Source organism: Anser brachyrhynchus (assembly GCF_964034855.1).
Source record: "Anser brachyrhynchus genome assembly, contig: SCAFFOLD_121, whole genome shotgun sequence".
In the NCBI taxonomy this organism is placed as follows: domain Eukaryota; kingdom Metazoa; phylum Chordata; class Aves; order Anseriformes; family Anatidae; genus Anser; species Anser brachyrhynchus.
Genome location: NW_027663658.1, coordinates 165,280 through 181,837, shown reverse-complemented (window position 1 = coordinate 181,837; position 16,558 = coordinate 165,280). Strand labels below are relative to the sequence as shown.

The 16,558-nt window shown below is 47.4% G+C and overlaps 1 long non-coding RNA gene across 1 annotated transcript in view; it reads left to right on the top strand.

Moving 5' to 3' along the window:
- Positions 1-16,558, top strand: part of LOC308187074 — a 46,119-nt gene that overhangs the window by 16,664 nt on the left and 12,897 nt on the right. The gene's annotated exons all lie outside the window — the stretch shown is intronic.

Here is a 16,558-nt window from a genome sequence, read left to right as displayed (position 1 = left end):
ACATCAAAAAAATCATTGCTTTCTCAACATCCAGCCAACTAGGACTAATAATAGTCACTATCGGACTAAACCTCCCACAACTAGCCTTCCTACACATCTCAACCCATGCCTTCTTTAAAGCCATACTATTCCTATGCTCAGGGTCTATCATCCACAACCTAAACGGAGAACAAGATATCCGAAAGATAGGAGGCCTACAGAAAATACTCCCAGTCACTACTTCCTGCCTAACCATCGGAAACCTGGCGCTGATAGGAACCCCATTCCTAGCCGGATTCTACTCAAAAGACCTCATCATCGAAAGCTTAAACACATCATACCTAAATACTTGAGCCCTACTCCTAACCCTTATAGCCACAGCATTCACCGCAACCTACAGCATCCGCATAACCATCCTAGTCCAAGCTGGACAAACCCGAATCCCCCCAATAGTATCAATAAACGAAAACAACCCACTAATCACCGCCCCCCTAACCCGACTCGCCCTAGGCAGCATTACAGCAGGAATAATCATTACCTCTTTCATCACACCAACCAAAACCCCCCCAATAACCATACCCCTTATCACCAAAACCGCTGCCATCCTCATAACAATCCTAGGAATCATCCTAGGCCCCTCATGTACAGGGCCACACCCCTCTAACGGCGCAAGCTTACATAGAAACATTATTAACAGACCTAGACAGATACAAAAACCCCTACAAGACCACGTATTAACTAACCCTGTTAACCCGACTCAGGAGCGCCTATAAGAGCGATTAAAATCTGTGAAAGGAACTCGGCAAATTAATAAGGCCCGACTGTTTACCAAAAACATAGCCTTCAGCAAATTAAACAAGTATTGAAGGTGATGCCTGCCCGGTGACTTAGGTTTAACGGCCGCGGTATCCTAACCGTGCAAAGGTAGCGCAATCAATTGTCCCATAAATCGAGACTTGTATGAATGGCTAAACGAGGTCTTAACTGTCTCTCACAGATAATCAGTGAAATTGATCTCCCCGTGCAAAAGCGGGGATGTGAACATAAGACGAGAAGACCCTGTGGAACTTAAAAATCAACGACCACCGCGAATCCTCAATCAACCCCACTGGGGCCACTACCATCGCAGAGCCTGGTCGATATTTTTCGGTTGGGGCGACCTTGGAGGAGAACAAATCCTCCAAAAACAAGACCATACCTCTTTACCTAGAGCTACCCCTCAAAGTGCTAACAGTGACCAGACCCAATATAATTGATTAATGGACCAAGCTACCCCAGGGATAACAGCGCAATCCCCCTCAAGAGCCCATATCGACAGGGGGGTTTACGACCTCGATGTTGGATCAGGACATCCTAATGGTGCAGCCGCTATTAAGGGTTCGTTTGTTCAACGATTAACAGTCCTACGTGATCTGAGTTCAGACCGGAGCAATCCAGGTCGGTTTCTATCTATGACACACTCTCCCCAGTACGAAAGGACCGGGAAAGTGGGGCCAATACCACAAGCACGCCCCCCCCCTCTAAGCAGTGAAACCAACTAAACCGTGAAGAGGGCCTTCCCCCACCACTTTCAATCCTAGAAAAGGACCAGCTAGAGTGGCAGAGCCCGGCAAGTGCAGAAGGCTTAAGCCCTTTCCCCAGAGGTTCAAATCCTCTCCCTAGCTTCACCCATGATTCAAATAACAACACTAAGCTGCCTCGTTATATCCCTCCTATACATCATCCCAATCCTGATTGCCGTAGCCTTCCTAACCCTAGTAGAACGGAAAATCCTAAGCTACATACAATCCCGCAAAGGCCCTAACGTTGTCGGGCCTTTTGGCCTACTTCAACCATTTGCGGACGGACTGAAACTATTTACCAAAGAGCCCATCCGACCCTCTACCTCTTCCCCACTTCTATTCATTCTGATACCAATACTAGCCCTTGTCCTAGCCCTCACCACTTGAGCACCACTACCACTCCCATTTCCCCTAGCAGATCTAAACCTCGGAGTTCTCTTCCTAATAGCCATGTCAAGCCTAGCCGTCTACTCAGTCCTATGATCAGGCTGAGCCTCGAACTCAAAATACGCACTAATCGGAGCCCTACGGGCAGTAGCACAGACCATTTCATACGAAGTGACACTGGCCATAATCCTGCTATCAATAATCATACTAAGCGGAAGCTACACACTCAGCTCCTTTGCCGTCGCACAGGAGCCTCTATACTTCATTTTCTCCTCATGACCCCTAGCAATAATATGATACGTATCCACCCTAGCAGAGACAAACCGAGCTCCTTTTGACCTCACAGAGGGTGAATCTGAGCTAGTCTCAGGGTTTAACGTTGAATACGCCGCAGGACCCTTCGCCTTATTCTTCCTAGCTGAATATGCGAACATTATGCTAATAAATACACTTACAGCTATCATATTCCTAAACCCAAGCGCCCTAGGGCCACCCACAGAACTATTCCCCGTCATCCTAGCCACAAAAGTCCTCCTACTATCTTCTGGTTTCTTATGGGTCCGAGCTTCATACCCACGATTCCGATATGACCAACTAATGCACCTACTATGAAAAAACTTCCTACCCCTCACACTAGCTCTGTGCCTCTGACACATCAGCATACCTATCTGCTATGCAGGCCTACCTCCTTACATAAGGAAATGTGCCTGAACTACAAAGGGTCACTATGATAAAGTGAACATAGAGGTATAACAGCCCTCTCATTTCCTGTTGACCTTAGAAAAGTAGGAATTGAACCCACACAAGAGAAATCAAAATTCTCCATACTTCCCTTATATTATTTTCTAGTAGAGTCAGCTAATCAAGCTATCGGGCCCATACCCCGAAAATGATGGTTTAACCCCCTCCTCTACTAATGAACCCTTACGCGACCCCAATCATAACCTTCAGCCTCATCTTGGGCACCACAATCACAATTTCCAGCAACCACTGAGTTCTGGCCTGGACAGGACTGGAGATCAACACACTAGCCATCATTCCCCTAATTGCCAAATCCCACCACCCACGAGCAGTAGAAGCCGCAACGAAATACTTCCTAACCCAAGCAGCTGCTTCCGCCCTGGTCCTATTCTCTAGCATAACCAATGCCTGAGTCACCGGCCAATGAGACATCACACAAATAAACCACCCAACCTCCTGTCTACTACTGACAGCAGCAATCGCTATTAAACTGGGCCTAGTGCCATTTCACTTCTGATTCCCAGAAGTACTACAAGGATCGCCACTAATAACAGCCCTGCTACTCTCGACCCTCATAAAATTCCCCCCACTAACCCTGCTCCTACTAACATCCAAATCCCTCGACCCAGCTCTACTCACCGCCATGGCCCTAGCCTCAACAGCACTGGGAGGCTGAATAGGACTGAACCAAACACAAACACGCAAAATCCTAGCCTTCTCGTCCATCTCCCACTTAGGCTGAATCGCCATCATCCTAGTTTACAGCCCCAAATTGGCCTTACTTACCTTCTACCTATACACAATCATAACATCAGCCGTATTCCTAGCCCTTAACAAAATCAAAGCCCTTAACCTATCCATGATCACAACCTCATGAACAAAAACCCCAGTGCTAAACGCCACCCTAATACTAGTACTTTTATCCCTAGCAGGCCTCCCCCCATTAACAGGCTTTATACCAAAGTGACTTATCATCCAAGAACTAACTAAACAGGAAATAACACCAGCAGCCATGGCAATTGCCATGCTATCACTGCTCAGCCTCTTCTTCTACCTACGCCTCGCATACCACTCAACAATTACCCTTCCCCCCAACTCCTCTAACCACATAAAACAATGATACACTAGCAAAGCCCCAAGCACACCTACTGCGGTCCTTGCCTCACTATCAATCCTCTTACTTCCCCTGTCCCCAATAATACATGCCATTGTCTAGAAACTTAGGATAACACCCCAAACCGAAGGCCTTCAAAGCCTTAAATAAGAGTTAAACCCTCTTAGTTTCTGCACATTAAGACTTACAGAATATTAACCTGTATCTTCTGAATGCAAGTCAGACGCTTTAATTAAGCTAAAACCTCCCTAGACAGATGGGCTTCGATCCCACAAAACTCTAGTTAACAGCTAAATGCCTAAACCAATTGGCTTCTGCCTACAAAGACCCTGACGCACCCTAGTGCGCATCGATGAGCTTGCAACTCAACATGAATTTCACTACAGAGCCGATAAGAAGAGGAATTAAACCTCTGTAAGAAGGACTACAGCCTAACGCTTCAACACTCAGCCATCTTACCCGTCACCTTCATCAACCGATGACTATTTTCCACTAACCATAAGGATATTGGCACCCTGTACCTCATCTTCGGGGCATGAGCAGGAATAGTCGGCACCGCACTCAGCCTATTAATCCGCGCAGAACTAGGACAACCAGGAACTCTCCTAGGCGACGACCAAATTTACAATGTAATCGTTACCGCTCACGCCTTTGTAATAAGCTTCTTTATAGTCATACCCATCATGATCGGAGGATTCGGCAACTGATTAGTCCCCCTCATAATCGGTGCCCCCGACATAGCATTCCCGCGAATAAACAACATAAGCTTTTGACTCCTCCCCCCATCATTCCTCCTCCTACTAGCCTCATCCACTGTAGAAGCTGGCGCCGGCACAGGCTGAACTGTCTACCCTCCCCTAGCAGGTAACCTTGCCCACGCCGGAGCTTCAGTAGACCTGGCTATCTTCTCACTCCACTTAGCCGGTATCTCCTCCATCCTTGGGGCCATCAACTTTATCACCACAGCCATCAACATAAAACCCCCCGCACTCTCACAATACCAAACCCCACTATTTGTCTGATCCGTACTAATTACCGCCATCCTACTCCTTCTATCACTCCCCGTACTCGCCGCCGGTATTACAATATTACTAACTGATTGAAACCTAAACACCACATTCTTCGACCCCGCTGGAGGAGGAGACCCAATCCTGTACCAACACCTATTCTGATTCTTCGGACACCCAGAAGTCTATATTCTGATCCTACCGGGGTTCGGAATCATCTCACACGTAGTCACGTACTACTCAGGCAAAAAGGAGCCCTTCGGCTACATGGGAATAGTCTGAGCCATACTATCCATCGGCTTCCTAGGATTCATCGTCTGAGCTCACCACATGTTTACAGTAGGAATAGACGTTGATACCCGAGCCTACTTTACATCAGCCACTATAATCATTGCCATCCCTACCGGAATCAAAGTATTTAGCTGACTAGCCACCCTGCACGGAGGAACAATCAAATGAGACCCCCCCAATACTATGAGCTCTAGGATTTATCTTCCTATTTACCATCGGAGGATTAACAGGAATCGTTCTTGCAAACTCTTCCCTAGACATCGCCCTGCACGACACGTACTACGTAGTTGCCCACTTCCACTATGTCCTATCCATAGGCGCCGTCTTTGCCATTCTAGCAGGATTTACTCACTGATTCCCACTACTCACTGGGTTTACCCTACACCAAACATGAGCAAAAGCCCACTTCGGGGTAATATTTACAGGAGTAAACCTAACGTTCTTCCCCCAGCACTTCCTAGGCCTAGCAGGAATACCCCGACGATACTCGGACTATCCCGACGCCTGCACACTATGAAACACCATTTCCTCCATCGGCTCCCTAATCTCAATAGTAGCCGTAATCATACTAATATTCATCATCTGAGAAGCCTTTTCGGCCAAACGAAAAGTCCTACAACCAGAACTAACTACCACAAACGTTGAATGAATCCACGGCTGCCCTCCCCCATACCATACTTTCGAGGAACCGGCCTTCGTCCAAGTACAAGAAAGGAAGGAATCGAACCCTCACATGCTGGTTTCAAGCCAACTGCATTCACCGCTCATGCTTCTTTCTTATGAGACGTTAGTAAACCAATTACATAGCCTTGTCAAGACTAAATCACAGGTAAAAATCCTGTACATCTCATGTGGCCAACCACTCCCAACTAGGATTCCAAGACGCCTCATCACCCATCATAGAAGAACTCGTTGAATTCCACGACCACGCCCTAATCGTTGCCCTAGCTATCTGCAGCCTAGTTCTCTACCTTTTAGCCCACATACTAACAGAAAAACTCTCGTCCAATGCTGTAGACGCCCAAGAAGTAGAGCTGATCTGGACAATCCTACCTGCTATCGTCCTGGTACTCCTCGCCCTCCCATCCCTACAAATCCTCTACATAATGGACAAAATCGATGAACCAGACCTCACCCTAAAAGCCATCGGCCACCAATGATACTGAAGCTACGAATACACAGACTTCAAAGACCTATCATTCGACTCCTACATAGTGCCCACCCCAGACTTACCCAACGGCCACTTCCGACTGCTAGAAGTTGACCACCGCGTAGTTATCCCAATAGAATCCCCCATCCGCGTGATCATTACTGCAGGAGATGTACTCCACTCCTGAGCAGTCCCAACGCTCGGAGTTAAAACAGACGCAATCCCAGGCCGACTAAACCAAACTTCATTCATTACCACCCGGCCTGGGATTTTTTACGGACAATGCTCAGAAATTTGCGAGGCTAATCACAGCTACATACCCATTGTAGTAGAATCAACCCCACTCCCACATTTCGAGGCCTGATCGTCCCTTCTATCATCATCCTAATCATTAACAAGCTATGCAACAGCACTAGCCTTTTAAGCTAGCCAAAGAGGGACTTCCCCCTCCTTAATGATATGCCACAGCTTGATGTGGGAGGGGATTGAGCCTCGTTGGGTCATTAGTAGTATGAATAAGGTGTAGGAGGCGGTTAGTAGGGTTGCGATTCCTGTTAGGATGATCGTGAAGGCAGATCAGTTGAATAAGGTGATTATAATGGTTAGCTCTGCTATGAGGTTTGTTGTTGGGGGTAAGGCTATGTTTGTTAGATTGGCCAGCAATCATCAGGTAGCTATGAGTGGTAGGAGAGGTTGTAGGCCTCGTGTGAGTAGTAGAATTCGGCTGTGCGTACGTTCATAGTTTGTGTTGGCTAGGCAGAATAGTATGGAGGAAGTTAGTCCATGGGAAATTATTAGGATCATTGCCCCTGAGAATGATCAGTGGGTTTGGATTATTCCTGCGGCGATAACTAGGCCTATGTGGCTAACGGATGAATAAGCGATTAGTGATTTTAGGTCTGTCTGTCGTAGGCAGATTGAGCTAGTCATTAGGGCGCCTCATAGGGCCAGGGTTAGGAAGGGGTAGTGCAGGAGGTTGGACAGTGGGCCCATAAATAGAGTGACTCGTATAATTCCGTATCCTCCTAGCTTTAGTAGTAGGGCGGCGAGGAGTATTGAGCCTGCAATGGGTGCTTCTACGTGGGCTTTTGGCAGTCAGAGGTGTAGGCCGTATAGTGGGGCTTTTACTATGAATGCTATGAGCAGTGCTAGACCTGATAGTATTCCTGTCCATGAGGTGGATAGGGTTGGGTGGGTTAGTTGTAGGGTTGGCAGGTGCAGGGTGCCAATTTTCACGTATAGGTGTATGATTGTGATTAGCAGGGGTAGAGAGCTTACTGGCGTGTAGAATAGCAGGTAGATGCCAGCGCTTAGGCGTTCTGGTTGGTTCCCCCATCGGGTGATTAAGATTAGGGTGGGAATGAGGGTTGCTTCAAATGAGATGTAAAATAGTGCTAGTTCTGTGGTGGAAAAGGCTAGTAGGATGAATGGCTGGACTGCGACTAAGGTTGAGATAAAGATTCGTTTGCGTTGTAGGGGTTCTTGTTGCAGGTGGTTTTGGCTTGCTATGATTATGAGTGGGAGTAGTCAGCAGGATAGTACTAGGAGGGGGGATGAGATTTGGTCAATTCCTGTTCAGTTGGATAAAAATTTGTAGGGGTAGTAGGTTGGGATTAATCACTGTAGGCTTAGGGCAGCGATTAGGAGGCTGTATAAGGTGGTGTTAGTCCATAGAAATTTTGGTGGAGACAGCAGGGCTGTTGGAAGAAGTATGATTGTGGGTAGGATGATTTTTAGCATTGCAGGAGGTTTAGGTTGTGTAGATGGTCGGAGCCATGTGTGCGGGTGGAGGCTACTAGGATGGCCAGGCCTGTGCCCGCCTCACACGCTGAGAAGGTTAGCATGAGAATTGGTACCATGGTGAATGAGGAGACTTGGTTTTCGATGGATCATATTGATAGGCCTACGAATATCGATAATATTATGCTTTCAAGGCATAGTAGGGCGGATACTAGGTGGGTTCGGTGGAAGGCTAGTCCTAGTCCGCTGAAAATGAAGGCTGAGTAGAAGCTTAAATGTAGGGGCGACATAAGAAAGTTACAGGGTTGGCTGTAATCTGCTGGGTCGAAACCAGCTATCTTTTTGGTTAGACTAACTTTCTGTTATTCTGCTCATTCTAGGCCCCCTTGAATTCACTCGTAGGCCAGTCCGAGTGTTAGGAGAAGGAGGATCACTACAGTTCAGGTGAGGGTCATTAGGGGGGATTGGAGTTGGACGGCTCATGGCAGGGGGAGTAGGAGGGCGATTTCTAGGTCGAATAGGACGAACAGGATGGCTACTGAGGAAGAATCGGACTGAGAATGGTAATCGAGCAGATCCAAGTGGGTCGAATCCACATTCGTACGGTGAGAGTTTCTCTGAGTCGGGGTTTATTTGGGCGAGTCAGAAGTTTAATGCGGTTAGGGCGGCGCTTAGGATTGATGATAGGGCGAATATGAACATGAGTGCGTTCATTGCTCTCCTCTGGGTTTATACCAGATTCTAGAGATTGGAAGTCAATTGTAATTAATATACTAGAAGAGCAAGATCCTCATCAGTAGATGGTTATGTAGAGGAATAGTCAGATGATGTCTACGAAGTGTCAGTATCAGGCTGCTGCCTCGAATCCGAAGTGGTGGTCTGATGTAAAGTGGAACTTGATCAGTCGGAAGAGGCAGACGGTCAGGAAGGAGGATCCGATGATTACGTGGAGTCCGTGGAATCCAGTGGCAACGAAGAAGGTAGATCCGTAGACGCTATCGGCGATTGAGAATGGGGCTTCGTGGTATTCTATTGCTTGTAGGGCTGTGAAGTAGAATCCCAGGAGGATCGTTAGGGTTAGGGCGTGGATGGCGTGTTTTCGGTTTCCTTCTGTGATGCTGTGATGGGCTCACGTTACGGTAACGCCTGAGGCTAGTAGGATGGCTGTGTTTAGTAGGGGGACTTCTATCGGGTTGAGTGGTTTAATTCCTGTTGGGGGTCATTGGCCTCCTAGTTCTGGGGTTGGGGCCAGGCTCGAGTGGAAGAACGCTCAGAAGAACCCTAAGAAGAAGAATGCTTCGGATGTGATGAAAAGGATTATGCCGTATCGTAGGCCTTTTTGGACTGTGGGAGTGTGATGGCCTTGGAAGGTGCTTTCTCGTACAATGTCTCGTCATCATTGGAGTATTACTAGGAGTATTGAGATGAGGCCTAGGGTTAGTAGTATGGATGAGTTGTAGTGGAATCACATGATTAATCCTGAGGTTGTGAGTGGGGCGGCGGCTGCCCCGAAGATTGGTCAAGGGCTTGGGTCAACTATGTGGTATGAGTGTGCTTGGTGTGCCATTAGATGTTTTCTTGTAAGTATAGGCTTAGAAGGAGCACGAAGACGTAGGCCTGGATTATGGCTACTGCTACTTCTAGGATGGTTAGGAGTAGTAGGATGATTATTGTTAGGATGGATACTGCAGGAAGGGTGGGTATTAATGCAATGGAGGCTGTAGAGATGAGTTGGATGAGTAAGTGTCCTGCTGTAAGGTTGGCTGTAAGGCGGACTCCGAGGGCTAGGGGACGGATTAGTAGGCTGGTTGTTTCGATCAGGATTAGTGTGGGGATTAGGGGTGTAGGGGTACCTTCGGGTAATAGGTGGGCTAAAGAGGCTGATGGTTGGTTTCGTAGGCCTGTTAGTAGTGTGGCGAGCCATAGTGGGAAGGCTAGGGCTATGTTCATAGATAGTTGGGTGGTTGGGGTGAATGTATATGGAAGGAGGCCTAGAAGGTTGATTGTAAGAAGTATGATTATTAGGGATGTAAATATTATGGCTCATTTGTGGCCATTTTTGTTGAGTGGGACTATTAGTTGTTTTGTGATTAGGTGAAGGAGTCATGTTTGGATAGTAGAAAGGCGGTTGTTGATTCATCGGTTGTTTGGGGACGGGAATAGTAGGGCTGGGAAGAGTAGGGATAGTAGGATTAAGGGGATGCCAAATAGATTGGGGCTGGAAAATTGGTCAAAGAAGCTTAGGTTCATGGTCAGGATCATGGTGTGGGTTTGGTAGTGAGGGAGGTCTTATTTGATGGGGGGTTGGTTGTGGTGAAGGCTAGTAGTTTTGGTTGGATGAGGAGTGCTAGGGTTAATCAGGTTATAATTATGATTGAAAATCATGGTGCGGGGTTAAGCTGTGGCATATCATTAAGGAGGGGGAAGTCCCTCTTTGGCTAGCTTAAAAGGCTAGTGCTGTTGCATAGCTTCTTAATGATTAGGATGATGATAGAAGGGACGATCAGGCCTCGAAATGTGGGAGTGGGGTTGATTCTACTACAATGGGTATGTAGCTGTGATTAGCCCCGCAAATTTCTGAGCATTGTCCGTAAAAAATCCCAGGCCGGGTGGTAATGAATGAAGTTTGGTTTAGTCGGCCTGGGATTGCGTCTGTTTTAACTCCGAGCGTTGGGACTGCTCAGGAGTGGAGTACGTCTCCTGCAGTAATGATCACGCGGATGGGGGATTCTATTGGGATAACTACGCGGTGGTCAACTTCTAGCAGTCGGAAGTGGCCGTTGGGTAAGTCTGGGGTGGGCACTATGTAGGAGTCGAATGATAGGTCTTTGAAGTCTGTGTATTCGTAGCTTCAGTATCATTGGTGGCCGATGGCTTTTAGGGTGAGGTCTGGTTCATCGATTTTGTCCATTATGTAGAGGATTTGTAGGGATGGGAGGGCGAGGAGTACCAGGACGATAGCAGGTAGGATTGTCCAGATCAGCTCTACTTCTTGGGCGTCTACAGCATTGGACGAGAGTTTTTCTGTTAGTATGTGGGCTAAAAGGTAGAGAACTAGGCTGCAGATAGCTAGGGCAACGATTAGGGCGTGGTCGTGGAATTCAACGAGTTCTTCTATGATGGGTGATGAGGCGTCTTGGAATCCTAGTTGGGAGTGGTTGGCCACATGAGATGTACAGGATTTTTACCTGTGATTTAGTCTTGACAAGGCTATGTAATTGGTTTACTAACATCTCATAAGAAAGAAGCATGAGCGGTGAATGCAGTTGGCTTGAAACCAGCATGTGAGGGTTCGATTCCTTCCTTTCTTGTACTTGGACGAAGGCCGGTTCCTCGAAAGTATAGTATGGGGGAGGGCAGCCGTGGATTCATTCAACGTTTGTGGTAGTTAGTTCTGGTTGTAGGACTTTTCGTTTGGCCGGAAAGGCTTCTCAGATGATGAATATTAGTATGATTACGGCTACTATTGAGATTAGGGAGCCGATGGAGGAAATGGTGTTTCATAGTGTGTAGGCGTCGGGATAGTCCGAGTATCGTCGGGGTATTCCTGCTAGGCCTAGGAAGTGCTGGGGGAAGAACGTTAGGTTTACTCCTGTAAATATTACCCCGAAGTGGGCTTTTGCTCATGTTTGGTGTAGGGTAAACCCAGTGAGTAGTGGGAATCAGTGAGTAAATCCTGCTAGAATGGCAAAGACGGCGCCTATGGATAGGACGTAGTGGAAGTGGGCAACTACGTAGTACGTGTCGTGCAGGGCGATGTCTAGGGAAGAGTTTGCAAGAACGATTCCTGTTAATCCTCCGATGGTAAATAGGAAGATAAATCCTAGAGCTCATAGTATTGGGGGGGGTCTCATTTGATTGTTCCTCCGTGCAAGGTGGCTAGTCAGCTAAATACTTTGATTCCGGTAGGGATGGCAATGATTATAGTGGCTGATGTAAAGTAGGCTCGGGTATCAACGTCTATTCCTACTGTAAACATGTGGTGAGCTCAGACGATGAATCCTAGGAAGCCGATGGATAGTATGGCTCAGACTATTCCCATGTAGCCGAAGGGCTCCTTTTTGCCTGAGTAGTACGTGACTACGTGTGAGATGATTCCGAACCCCGGTAGGATCAGAATATAGACTTCTGGGTGTCCGAAGAATCAGAATAGGTGTTGGTACAGGATTGGGTCTCCTCCTCCAGCGGGGTCGAAGAATGTGGTGTTTAGGTTTCGATCAGTTAGTAATATTGTAATACCGGCGGCGAGTACGGGGAGTGATAGAAGGAGTAGGATGGCGGTAATTAGTACGGATCAGACAAATAGTGGGGTTTGGTATTGTGAGAGTGCGGGGGGTTTTATGTTGATGGCTGTGGTGATAAAGTTGATGGCCCCAAGGATGGAGGAGATACCGGCTAAGTGGAGTGAGAAGATAGCCAGGTCTACTGAAGCTCCGGCGTGGGCAAGGTTACCTGCTAGGGGAGGGTAGACAGTTCAGCCTGTGCCGGCGCCAGCTTCTACAGTGGATGAGGCTAGTAGGAGGAGGAATGATGGGGGGAGGAGTCAAAAGCTTATGTTGTTTATTCGCGGGAATGCTATGTCGGGGGCACCGATTATGAGGGGGACTAATCAGTTGCCGAATCCTCCGATCATGATGGGTATGACTATAAAGAAGCTTATTACAAAGGCGTGAGCGGAACGATTACATTGTAAATTTGGTCGTCGCCTAGGAGAGTTCCTGGTTGTCCTAGTTCTGCGCGGATTAATAGGCTGAGTGCGGTGCCGACTATTCCTGCTCATGCCCCGAAGATGAGGTACAGGGTGCCAATATCCTTATGGTTAGTGGAAAATAGTCATCGGTTGATGAAGGTGACGGGTAAGATGGCTGAGTGTTGAAGCGTTAGGCTGTAGTCCTTTTTGCAGAGGTTTAATTCCTCTTCTTATCGGCTCTGTAGTGAAATTCATGTTGAGTTGCAAGCTCATCGATGCGCACTAGGGTGCGTCAGGGTCTTTGTAGGCAGAAGCCAATTGGTTTAGGCATTTAGCTGTTAACTAGAGTTTTGTGGGATCGAAGCCCATCTGTCTAGGGAGGCTTTAGCTTAATTAAAGCGTCTGACTTGCATTCAGAAGATACAGGTTAATATTCTGTAAGTCTTAATGTGCAGAAACTAAGAGGGTTTAACTCTTATTTAAGGCTTTGAAGGCCTTCGGTTTGGGGTGTTATCCTAAGTTTCTAGACAATGGCATGTATTATTGGGGACAGGGGAAGTAAGAGGATTGATAGTGAGGCAAGGACCGCAGTAGGTGTGCTTGGGGCTTTGCTAGTGTATCATTGTTTTATGTGGTTAGAGGAGTTGGGGGGAAGGGTAATTGTTGAGTGGTATGCGAGGCGTAGGTAGAAGAAGAGGCTGAGCAGTGATAGCATGGCAATTGCCATGGCTGCTGGTGTTATTTCCTGTTTAGTTAGTTCTTGGATGATAAGTCACTTTGGTATAAAGCCTGTTAATGGGGGGAGGCCTGCTAGGGATAAAAGTACTAGTATTAGGGTGGCGTTTAGCACTGGGGTTTTTGTTCATGAGGTTGTGATCATGGATAGGTTAAGGGCTTTGATTTTGTTAAGGGCTAGGAATACGGCTGATGTTATGATTGTGTATAGGTAGAAGGTAAGTAAGGCCAATTTGGGGCTGTAAACTAGGATGATGGCGATTCAGCCTAAGTGGGAGATGGACGAGAAGGCTAGGATTTTGCGTGTTTGTGTTTGGTTCAGTCCTATTCAGCATCCTAGTGCTGTTGAGGCTAGGGCCATGGCGGTGAGTAGAGCTGGGTCGAGGGATTTGGATGTTAGTAGGAGCAGGGTTAGTGGGGGGAATTTTATGAGGGTCGAGAGTAGCAGGGCTGTTATTAGTGGCGATCCTTGTAGTACTTCTGGGAATCAGAAGTGAAATGGCACTAGGCCCAGTTTAATAGCGATTGCTGCTGTCAGTAGTAGACAGGAGGTTGGGTGGTTTATTTGTGTGATGTCTCATTGGCCAGTGACTCAGGCATTGGTTATGCTAGAGAATAAGACCAGGGCGGAAGCAGCTGCTTGGGTTAGGAAGTATTTCGTTGCGGCTTCTACTGCTCGTGGGTGGTGGGATTTGGCAATTAGGGGAATGATGGCTAGTGTGTTGATCTCCAGTCCTGTCCAGGCCAGAACTCAGTGGTTGCTGGAAATTGTGATTGTGGTGCCCAAGATGAGGCTGAAGGTTATGATTGGGGTCGCGTAAGGGTTCATTAGTAGAGGAGGGGGTTAAACCATCATTTTCGGGGTATGGGCCCGATAGCTTGATTAGCTGACTCTACTAGAAAATAATATAAGGGAAGTATGGAGAATTTTGATTTCTCTTGTGTGGGTTCAATTCCTACTTTTCTAAGGTCAACAGGAAATGAGAGGGCTGTTATACCTCTATGTTCACTTTATCATAGTGACCCTTTGTAGTTCAGGCACATTTCCTTATGTAAGGAGGTAGGCCTGCATAGCAGATAGGTATGCTGATGTGTCAGAGGCACAGAGCTAGTGTGAGGGGTAGGAAGTTTTTTCATAGTAGGTGCATTAGTTGGTCATATCGGAATCGTGGGTATGAAGCTCGGACCCATAAGAAACCAGAAGATAGTAGGAGGACTTTTGTGGCTAGGATGACGGGGAATAGTTCTGTGGGTGGCCCTAGGGCGCTTGGGTTTAGGAATATGATGGCTGTAAGTGTATTTATTAGCATAATGTTCGCATATTCAGCTAGGAAGAATAAGGCGAAGGGTCCTGCGGCGTATTCAACGTTAAACCCTGAGACTAGCTCAGATTCACCCTCTGTGAGGTCAAAAGGAGCTCGGTTTGTCTCTGCTAGGGTGGATACGTATCATATTATTGCTAGGGGTCATGAGGAGAAAATGAAGTATAGAGGCTCCTGTGCGATGGCAAAGGAGCTGAGTGTGTAGCTTCCGCTTAGTATGATTATTGATAGCAGGATTATGGCCAGTGTCACTTCGTATGAAATGGTCTGTGCTACTGCCCGTAGGGCTCCGATTAGTGCGTATTTTGAGTTCGAGGCTCAGCCTGATCATAGGACTGAGTAGACGGCTAGGCTTGACATGGCTATTAGGAAGAGAACTCCGAGGTTTAGATCTGCTAGGGGAAATGGGAGTGGTAGTGGTGCTCAAGTGGTGAGGGCTAGGACAAGGGCTAGTATTGGTATCAGAATGAATAGAAGTGGGGAAGAGGTAGAGGGTCGGATGGGCTCTTTGGTAAATAGTTTCAGTCCGTCCGCAAATGGTTGAAGTAGGCCAAAAGGCCCGACAACGTTAGGGCCTTTGCGGGATTGTATGTAGCTTAGGATTTTCCGTTCTACTAGGGTTAGGAAGGCTACGGCAATCAGGATTGGGATGATGTATAGGAGGGATATAATGAGGCAGCTTAGTGTTGTTATTTGAATCATGGGTGAAGCTAGGGAGAGGATTTGAACCTCTGGGGAAAGGGCTTAAGCCTTCTGCACTTGCCGGGCTCTGCCACTCTAGCTGGTCCTTTTCTAGGATTGAAAGTGGTGGGGGAAGGCCCTCTTCACGGTTTAGTTGGTTTCACTGCTTAGAGGGGGGGGGGCGTGCTTGTGGTATTGGCCCCACTTTCCCGGTCCTTTCGTACTGGGGAGAGTGTGTCATAGATAGAAACCGACCTGGATTGCTCCGGTCTGAACTCAGATCACGTAGGACTGTTAATCGTTGAACAAACGAACCCTTAATAGCGGCTGCACCATTAGGATGTCCTGATCCAACATCGAGGTCGTAAACCCCCCTGTCGATATGGGCTCTTGAGGGGGATTGCGCTGTTATCCCTGGGGTAGCTTGGTCCATTAATCAATTATATTGGGTCTGGTCACTGTTAGCACTTTGAGGGGTAGCTCTAGGTAAAGAGGTATGGTCTTGTTTTTGGAGGATTTGTTCTCCTCCAAGGTCGCCCCAACCGAAAAATATCGACCAGGCTCTGCGATGGTAGTGGCCCCAGTGGGGTTGATTGAGGATTCGCGGTGGTCGTTGATTTTTAAGTTCCACAGGGTCTTCTCGTCTTATGTTCACATCCCCGCTTTTGCACGGGGAGATCAATTTCACTGATTATCTGTGAGAGACAGTTAAGACCTCGTTTAGCCATTCATACAAGTCTCGATTTATGGGACAATTGATTGCGCTACCTTTGCACGGTTAGGATACCGCGGCCGTTAAACCTAAGTCACCGGGCAGGCATCACCTTCAATACTTGTTTAATTTGCTGAAGGCTATGTTTTTGGTAAACAGTTGGGCCTTATTAATTTGCCGAGTTCCTTTCACAGATTTTAATCGCTCTTATAGGCGCTCCTGAGTCGGGTTAACAGGGTTAGTTAATACGTGGTCTTGTAGGGGGTTTTGTATCTGTCTAGGTCTGATAATAATGTTTCTATGTAAGCTTGCGCCGTTAGAGGGGTGTGGCCCTGTACATGAGGGGCCTAGGATGATTCCTAGGATTGTTATGAGGATGGCAGCGGTTTTGGTGATAAGGGGTATGGTTATTGGGGGGGGTTTGGTTGGTGTGATGAAAGAGGTAAT